We start from the raw sequence: 10,420 nt of genomic DNA on the forward strand, positions 1-10,420 counted from the left end.
TAGTTCATAAAGTACACTACTGGCCATTAAAATTGCTACACCACGAAGATGACGACCTATAGACGCGAAATTTAACCGACAGGAAGAAGATGCTTTGATAAGCAAATGATTAGCTTTTCAGAGCATTCACACAAGCTTGGCGCCGGTGGCAGCGCCTACAACGTGCTGACATGAGGAAAGTTTCCAACCCATTTCTCATGCACAAACAGCAATTGACCGGCGTTGCCTGGTGAAACGTTGTTGTGATGCCTCGTGTAAGGAGGAGAAATGCGTACCATCACGTTTCCGACTTTGATAAAGGTCGGATTGTAGCCTATCGCGATTGCGGTTTATCGTATCGCGACATTGCTGCTCGCGTTGGTCGAGATCCAATGACTGTTAGCAGAATACGGAATAGGCGGGTTCAGGAGGGTAATACGGAACGCCGTGCTGGATCCCAACGGCCTCGTATCACTAGCAGTCGAGATGACAGGCATCTTATTAATCCGCATGGCTGTAACGGATCGTGCAGCCACGCCACAGTCCCTGAGTCAACAGATGGAGACGCTTGCAAGACAACTACAATATGCACGAACACTTCGACGACGTTTGCATCAGCATGGACTATCAGCTCGGAGACCATTGCTGCGGTTACCCTTGAAGCCGCATCACAGACAGGAGCGCCTGCAATGGTGTACTCAACGACGAACCTGGGTGCACGAATGGCAAAACGTCATTTTTTTCGGATGAATCCAGGTTCTGTTTACAGCATCATGGTGGTTGCATCCGTGTTTGGCGACATCGCGGTGAACGCATATTGGAAGTGTGTATTCGTCATCGCCATACTGGCGTATCACCCGGCGTGATGGTATGGGGTGCCACTGGTTACACGTCTCGGTCACCCCTTGTTCGCATTGACGGCACTTTGAACAGTGGAAGTTACATTTCAGATGTGTTACGACCCGTGGCTCTACCCTTCATTCGATCCCTGCGAAACCCTACATTTCAGCAGGATAATGGACGACCGCATGTTGCAGGTCCTATACAGGCCTTTCTGGATACAGAAAATGTTCGACTGCTGCCCTGGCCAGCACATTCTCCAGATCTCTCACCAACTGAAAACGTCTGGTCAATGGTGGCCGAGCAACTCGTTCGTCACAATACGCCAGTCACTACTCTTGATGAACTGTGCCATCGTGTTGAAGCTGCATGGACAGCTGTACCTGTACACGCCATCCAAGATGTCTTTGACTCAACGCCCAGGCGTATCAAGGCCGTTATTACGGCCAGAGGTGGTTGTTCTGGGTATTTATTTCTCAGGATCTATGCACACAAATTGCGTAAAAATGTAATGACATGTCAGTTCTAGTATAATATATTTGTCCAATGAATACCCGTTTATCATCTGCATTTCTTACTGGAGTAGCAGTTTTAATGGCCAGTAGTGTATTTGTCCACCATCTGAACATGCCGAAATTCTGCGCGCAGTGTCAAACTATAACGCTGACCCACGGCACACACTAGAATCAACCGTGCGCGGCCCCATTCAATCGCCTGTCGTAGTTCTGGAAGGCGACGATACAGTGCAATTAGCGCCATGGTAAGGGTAGTGAGTTGACGCTGATCCGAAACGAAGCTTATTCTACGCTTAAATAATTAGTGCAAATCTTCTTAAAGAGACTGCTAAAGGAGTTGGTAGACCTATATCGATGGTTCAGTCGACAATAGATCAATTTTGCGCAACAAAATCATTAAGAAACCAAACACGTACCGGACGCTCTCACATTTTGAGTGAAGCAGACGTGAGATGTATCATGAGGGAAATGAAGAAGAAACCTACAATCAGCACTCCTAAGTTGGCTGGGGAGATAAGAGTCTACAAGAAAGAAGATATGTGCCAACAAAATCAGAAATACCTGCAAAACGTATGGGTATCACGGCCGGTTAGCGCGCATGAAATTTTGGGTCAGAGAACAGAATCGAAAGAAACGTCTTCATTTTGCGATGGAACATAGATTCTAAAATGAATACTTCTGGAATAGAGTAATATTTTCTGATGAGAGTAAATATAACGTATTCGGGTCGGGCGGCAGGCGAATGGTGTGGTGTAAGAAGAATGCGGAGATGTTGCCACGCAATCTTGTGCCAACCGTTAAACACAGTGGTGGCTCCCTGATGGTGTGGGAAAATTACATCTCATGGAAGGTACAATGGGTCACCATATGTATATCAACATTTTAAAGGACATTCTGAATCCTAGCAACGAACTATTAGGTCTGCACGGAAATCACATTTTTCAACGAGATAACGACCCAAAGCATATGGCTCTAAATACATGACTGTGGCTCCTGTACAATACCCCAAAACAACTAAACACCCGTCCTCAGAGCCCAGACATTAATCCTATTGAACACCTTTGGAAAGCACTGGAGGATAGCATCAGGAGAAGCACTTCAAGACGAATGGGACAAAATTCCAGCCTCTCTGTTGTTCAAGTCGATGCCCAGACGACTACAAGCAGTAATAGCTGCAAAGGGAAACCCCACTAAATATTAATTTTTGTAATTGAAATCATATTCTCAGATTGCAAATCAAAAAAATATGAGTGGACGAATACTTTTTGAAGTAGCCCTTGAATAAATTCTCCATTTTGTCAAATTTGTTATCACTATGGATGTATTTATTTCCTTGTCCATCAATAAAAATGACTTACCAAGGTTCGTTGCGTATGACTGGATGTTCACATTTTATTTTCCCTTCCTTTCACGTGACATATACATCGTTTTTTTTTTTTTTAAATTACAACCAGACGAATACTTTTTAGACTCAGTGTAGAACGGCTCGTCATAGAAGAAGAGAAAATGCGGCGCCTGGTTATCTTCGTGGATTCTGTTGTTCACAGGCTCGTTATCACCGTAGCAGGTGACACTTCCAGAACTGAAACGTATTTCTCGGACTCGGATAAGGAAGGAACTGTGAGATTACCAGACGACTGACTGTAATTAATACCTACATTGTCTTCAGTATTCAACAGCACGGTGAAATCCCTGGAGTATGCTTTTGCATTATTCACAGCTCGCTCAGAAAAATTACCCTATGTTTACATTAGAAATTCTCATCACCCTTGTTTGTAATTAGAAACCTACGTCAGGTGACAACCAGTGCATTTTATGCTTTCGTCTGGTCACCTAGAAGCGCGCAGTAGTGCTGGAGTTTCTCCGAATATTATTTTATTATCTTTAAAAATTAAATGACGTTCGAAGCTATATTGTTTCTTGGCACGTCTCTTTTTACGTTTGAACTGCAACTTGTCACATCATTGAAGGTTAGTTGGACCGCATGATGGCCAGTGCTGTCCAAGTTTAATGCGCCATCAAAGCTGTTGTCTCGCAGTATCGCTCAGTCTGTGTGCTTGTAATACAGCATAAAAGGTATTCTTATGATCTTACTTGACTGTACTGGTCACAGCTTGGCGTCCGCTCCACGTGAAACCAAATCCAATGAGATTCAAGCAAACGCGGAAGAATACATAGCGTACGTAATGTTTACATCAGGTTTATTCTTATGATGAACAATGTGTGCTGCATTCGACTGAGTGAGAAGGCTTCACGTTTCACGGTTACTGGTCGTTCATGTTTGGCGCATGCGAATTTACTCTGTGACAGCATTAGTCCATTATTTCATAGTTACACTTCGTGTTCGAATCTCTCGGTCGGCTTTGTACTACACATCAAATTAAAGTGCAGTTTCGGTACTTAATAGCTAATAACGTTTTCTAAGTTTTTGAATTTAATTACTTCTTCTACTTACTGTATACAATCCTTAATTTTACACTACTCGGTATCACTACCCCTAGAGGAAGCCGCATCGCGTAGTTATTGCAGAACCTCTAAGCCATAGAGATTACGGCTGTTGCATATGTATTGCTTACTGACAAGGGAACCTCTCCATTGCACCCCCTTCAGATTTAGTGGTAAGATGGCTCGACAAAAACTGACCACAGATTAAGCATCAATACAGGAAGAACTTACACTAAGTGTGAAAAAAAAAAGCAAAGTATGGTCCAAGATTAGCACATGCAACATCGAATACATTCGAAGATGTACGGTGTCGCGATTTAACAGTGCTGGACAACTTCGCGGTCGACATGGATGCAAAATTCTTTCATGTCGTTTATTGTTTTTTTTTTTTTTCAAAAAATTATGAACTGCCCGTCGGGTCGATGAAATGTTTGATCCGTTTCTATAATCTTGGCAGTTGTCATACTACACACTAGTTACAGGATTATGAGTCATGTGGTAAGAATACATTACCGTCGCAAGTAAATGTGATGAATAGTGAGAGCAGGCGAAATACCACTCAGACGTCACACAGAAATGAAAACAACAAAGAAACGGGTGTGAACTATGTTACAACAAAGGAATTCGAGAGTTAAAATGTCCAAAACGGAACGCAGTTTGAAAAACGTTAAAAACAGGTTCTGACAGAGCACAGGGAAACTGTGACGGTGGAACCGTTGGTTCATTTGTCGCAGCTCATGTGACGAACTATTATGTTTCCATCATTTCCTTGGGAGTGATCACATTCACATTCATACGAACATCGGAATCGGGCAAGGAGGCTTACTTCACTCACCGGGCGTACGAATTAGGTGCGTCGGTAAGACGTTCCTTATCAAATGACACACGTAGTGTCACTAACGCTGTGTATGACACACCAGCCGTGTTTCCCGGTGGATTCTGTTGACTTGTCGCCTTGTCATCGAACGTTTGCGGTTCCCATTCGAAAACCGCTTCCTTTCGGATGCTTAATGGAGTAGACGTGCGAATCAACTTTCATTATAGGTCCCTTCCTTACATCTCGCTGTTGCAAACGGACATCACGACACAGACACAAATTTGAATACAGCGAAGGAAAATAACAAATTACGAGTTAGCTTTGAATACGGCTCGCCCGCCCAATACCGTTACCACTTACCCACGACGCCGTGGCTCTTCCATACTGCTCTCTGTTGACTTGTGTCTGGACCGTTCGCTATTGCTATTTTACCTTTTTTTCACAGTTCAGTTCAGGCTGTCGACTGGGCCCTCTTACCGCTAAATCTAGGGGGAGGGGGGGCTGCGATGAGGAATTTCCCTTGCAACTCGAAATTCGAAGCAACGTTTTGCTACTGCCTGAAACGTTTCGGAACTCGAATGTTTTCTTCCTCGGACGAATTTCTGAGGCATTTTGCTCTGATTATTGCCAGCATCATATTTAAAGTACCAGGGAAGCAGGTTGCTAGCCTTACTTGCCCCGAGTCCCATTGGGTTTTACCCCTAACGGCTGAGGGACTAACCGGTGGATTTGGTAGTCTTTGCCGTATGAGCACAAAGGTGACCACGACTCAGAATATGTCCGAGATGCCCAGCCTTATTCCAAAGTAACTGGTATACCGACTGTCGGGACCACTTACTTGGCCACTCATACGTTGCCCGTGGTTCATGAACTAGGACATGACTACAGGAAGCCACACCATGAACCATATGCGGATGACTTAGTTGTGATGGCAGATTCGATTGAAAGTTTGCAAAGTAATATTTCAGAGCTAGATCAGAAATGTAAGGACTATGGTATGAAGATTAGCATCTCCAAAACGAAAGTAATGTCAGTGGGAAAGAAATATAAACTGATTGAGTGCCAAATAGGAGGAACAAAGTTAGAACAGGTGGACAGTTTCAAGTACTTAGGATGCATATTCTCACAGGATGGCAACATAGTGAAAGAACTGGAAGCGAGGTGTAGCAAAGCTAATGCAGTGAGCGCTCAGCTACGATTTACTGTCTTCTGCAAGAAGGAAGTCAGTACCGAGACTAAGTTATCTGTGCACCGTTCAATCTTTCGACCAACTTTGTTGTATGGGAGCGAAAGCTGGGTGGATTCAGGTTACCTTATCAACAAATATGAAAGTAGCTAGGATGATTGCAGGTATTAGTAGATGGGAACAATGGCAGGAGGGTGTCCACAATGAGGAAATAAAAAAAAAACTGGGAATGAACTCTATAGATGTAGCAGTCAGGGCGAACAGGCTTAGATGGTGGGGTCATGTTACGCCCATGGGAGAAGCAAGGTTACCCAAGAGACTCATGGATTCAGCAGTAGAGGGTAGGAGGAGTCGGGGCAGACCGAGGAGAAGGTACCTAGATTCGGTTAAGAATGATTTTGAAGTAATAGGTTTAACATCAGAAGAGGCACCAATGTTAGCACTGAATAGGGGATCATGGAGGAGCTGTATAAGGGGGGCTATGCTCCAGACTGAACGCTGAAAGGCATAATCAGTCTTAAATGATGATGATGATGATGATGATGATGATGAATTTCTGACCTCACTCCAGCCAAATCTGTAGTTTTCATACTCTTCCAGTTTGCTAACCTCAGCGGACTCGGGATAATGGAAATGTTTTGTTGCTGACTTATTGCTTTCTCACACGTCCATATCGACTCGGTAGTTTTCGTTTTCCCCTGATTTCTTATTCACGGTGGTACAAGTTTGAGCTGTACTGCGGCTCGCGTTGGTGCTGTTCGTGGGTTTCCGTCCGGTGGAGGCCAGACCGTATCCTTTAGTTGGCGTGATTGCGGCTGTTTGTCTTCTTCTCGCCTTGACTGGCGCCACTCGTTTTGCAAGCGTTGCCTGCCCGCTAGTGGCAGCAACGGCGGTTATCGATATGTAGTAACTGTTGCCCTATCTTTGGGGCGACGTTGTTTTTCCGTGTCGTGTGAGTGTAGCACGAGGGTGCACGCCCTCGCCGTAAACTGGATCCATCAAGCTTCAGTACGAGTGCATTTCAATCCAAGTAGAGTGACTATCAAGCCAATTGTGTGATTCGATTGAAGAGTTCCTAGATAACAGTACGCACCATGTCATTCTCAATGGAGAGAAGTCTTCCGAAGTAAGAGTGATTTCATGCGTGGCGCAGGGGAGTGTCGTAGGACCGTTGCTGTTCACAATATACATAAATGACCTTGTGGATGACATCGGAAGTCCACTGAGGCTTTTTGCGGATGATGCTGTGGTATATCGAGAGGTTGTAACAATGGAAAATTGTACTGAAATGCAGGAGGATCTGCAACGAATTGACACATGGTGCAGCGCATGGCAATTGAATCTCAATGTAGACAAGTGTAATGTGCTGCAAATACACAGAAAGAAAGATCCTTTATCATTTAGATACAATACAGCAGTCAGCAACTGGAAGCAGTTAATTCCATAAATTATCTGGGAGTAGACATTAGGAGTGATTTAAAATGGGATGATCATCTCAAGTTGATCGTCGGTAAAGCAGATGCCAAGCTAAGATTCATTGGAAGAATCCTAAGAAAATGCAATCCCAAAACAAAGGAAGTAGGTTACAGTACGCTTGTTCGCCGACTGCTTGAATACTGCTCAGCAGTGTGGGATCCGTACCAGCTAGGGTTGACAGAAGAGATAGAGAAGATCCAACGGAGAGCAGCGCGCTTCGTTACAGGATCATTTAGTAATCGCGAAAGCGTTACGGAGATGATAGATAAACTCCAGTGGAAGACTCTGCAGGAGAGACGCTCAGTAGCTCGGTACGGGCTTTTGTTGAAGCTTCGAGAACATACCTTCACCGAGGAGTCCAGCAGTATATTGCTCCCTCCCATGTATATCTCGCGAAGAGACCATGAGGGTAAAATCAGAGAGATTAGAGCCCACACAGAGGCATACCGACAACCCTTCTTTCCACGAACAATACGAGACTGGAATAGAAGGGAGAACCGATAGAGGTACTCAAGATACCCTCCGCCACACACCGTCAGGTGGCTTGCGGAGTATGGATGTAGATGTAGATGTATGGGCCCCGTAGTACGTATGTGATGTTGTGGGAGATTATCATCTCGCCATCATGTGCGGTTTGGTGGATCTGCGTACCTGTTATACTTGGAGACCCTACTGTGTTAAAAGCACTTGGCTCAGTGATGAGACAGTGTGGTTACTCAACTGTGGATTAATTAAGCATTGAAGAGATTTGTTTCATTCTGCCAGAAGTCGTCACAGTGAGTTGAGTGTGCGTTTGTGTGCCTAATGAATTTGATGTCACTCATTTGGTACTTGGTTTTTGCGATTGTTTCCGCAATGACGTGTGGTTGCTGATTCTTGTTGGTTACATATCGGTTTTGCCTCACGTGCAAATCGAGTGGGGTTAGTTACTGTTAGTTCGTCTGATGTTCTGTGTACTGTGACTTGTTTGTTCAGATTTTCGGGTTTGTGGAATAGGACGGATATCTGGTAGTGGTTCCTTTTTGCTCTAAACACAGTATTCTGGATGTAGTGCAGACCGCCGGTTCCGGCTTTGGCGTGCTGTTCCATGCTTGCATCTGGTTTATTGGACGTCAGGTAGCTTCAGCAAGATTATCATTAGTCACTCGTTAGATTGCTACTAGTCTGAGTTACCATCTTGTGAAGTGAATGCAACTCTTGGCTGAATGCAACTCTTGGCTGCCTGTCTCATCGGTCGCGAAAGTGTTTTGTTGCCGGACCTTCTCAGAGGTCGATTCCTGGAGCACCGGGTCTGTGACTGGTCCTTGTGTTTTATTATTGTATTATTTATTACCATACCTTGTAATGCCTACATTAAAGGTTATGTATGTCTAGTTAATAGTTCCGGTCGCTTTCTCGAATAAATATAGCAGTGTAAGGGTTGTGTTACAAGGTTGCCATCAGCTTATTTCATCCATTTGGTGGTCAGTTGCAGCAGGTTTCTAAATTTTTTATATAATTGTCGTTCCTGGCATGTAAGGCCTTCAGCCGTGATCGTGGTCATTTGCTCTGAAAAAGTAATTCGATATTGGTATCTTAACGGTAAGCCTTAAGACCTTATTTACTGCCATTCCTGGCGCCTGATACCTTCTACTGTGTTTGTGGCCACTTACCTTTTAATATTTCAATACCTGTAAACTGTAACTGTAGCGAGTTCTTAAACGTTCTCAATTTATTGCCATTCTTGGCGTGTAAGGCCTTTGGCTGTGGTCACAGTGGCGTGTTTTTTTAAACATTATCTGTATCTGTATTTTATGGTGATTTGCTAAATTGTAGCGCACTGAAAACACTATTATTTACACAGTTGTTTATTCCTTCATTAATAACGTGTGGTATTTTTTTATTTATTGTTGAGTCTGGAATTACTGTTTCAAAAATAAATGTGTCTAACTGTAATAGGCAACCAATAGTAACTGATTACGGCCCCGTCCACAATCGTAACCGAATCCTGCCTTCCTTTGACTATCAGGTTTCAAAGTTGTCAGTGACACGAAGTACGGCTTGGTCGGTTCAGCTGTACTCGTAATCCCCCAACTGCTTCTTGCCACATGCTAGGTTTTATACCGTACGGCAAATCGCCAGCTTTTCGATAGTCCACAGTATTAAACGGGGGTTTTAACGTAACAGGGCTGCGGTAAGTGGCTGGAAAACTACTGCCATACGGCTACCGCATAGTAGAAAGCCAGGTTTCCACACGCTACAATAGCGACTCCACATCAAGTAGCATGGGGTACGCCCCGAAGATTGCAACGTTTGATGATAAGTACAGAGATATGAATTGCATTCGGGCGTACCCTGGCCAACGTCAGAGTCCAACTCAGAATGACATGGCGGCTGATCAAAAAAATGGTTCAAATGGCTCTGAGCACTATGGGACTTAACATCTATGGTCATCAGTCCCCTAGAACTTAGAACTACTTAAACCTAACTAACCTAAGGACACCACACAACACCCAGCCATCACGAGGCAGAGAAAATCCCTGACTCCGCCAGGAATCGAACCCGGGCACCCGGGCGTGGGAAGCGAGAACGCTACCGCACGACCACGAGATGCGGGCGGCAGCTGATCCTTTCACACAAGAAGTATCAGAGACATCAGAGACATCTAATCAACGGTCCTTTTTAGAACCAGTGTTGATTATAATATTCGCGAATATCGAAGGAATATCTTGCAATACATGTGCCACACTAAGCAATGTGATGTTTTGTGTGTTCAAGAAATACATAGGGATACCCAGCAGACGTCCTTCTGTTCCTGGAATGAAACTTGTTGCTGAAAGATCACATGCACAGTATGGAAGCGCCATCTTTATAAGACCTGATATTGAAGTCTGTAGTGTTGGTCAGTCACACGATAACAATATTGAAATTATTACTGTTAAGTAACTGTACAGTCACATCAGTATATAAACCTCCAGCAACAGATTTTTCCTTCACCCCACCTGAAAATTTTATTACAGGCAAAGTTTCTATTGTGATAGGTGATTTCAACAGTAACAGCCATGTTTGGGGGTACACTCAAGAGGATCAAAAAGGTGAGGCTGTCCTTCTGTGGGCTGAAACTTTCCATCTCTCCCTCCTTCATGACAGCAAACTACCTCATTCTTGCTACAGTGGACGTTG

Source organism: Schistocerca cancellata, chromosome 1 (assembly GCF_023864275.1).
Source record: "Schistocerca cancellata isolate TAMUIC-IGC-003103 chromosome 1, iqSchCanc2.1, whole genome shotgun sequence".
Taxonomy (NCBI): domain Eukaryota; kingdom Metazoa; phylum Arthropoda; class Insecta; order Orthoptera; family Acrididae; genus Schistocerca; species Schistocerca cancellata.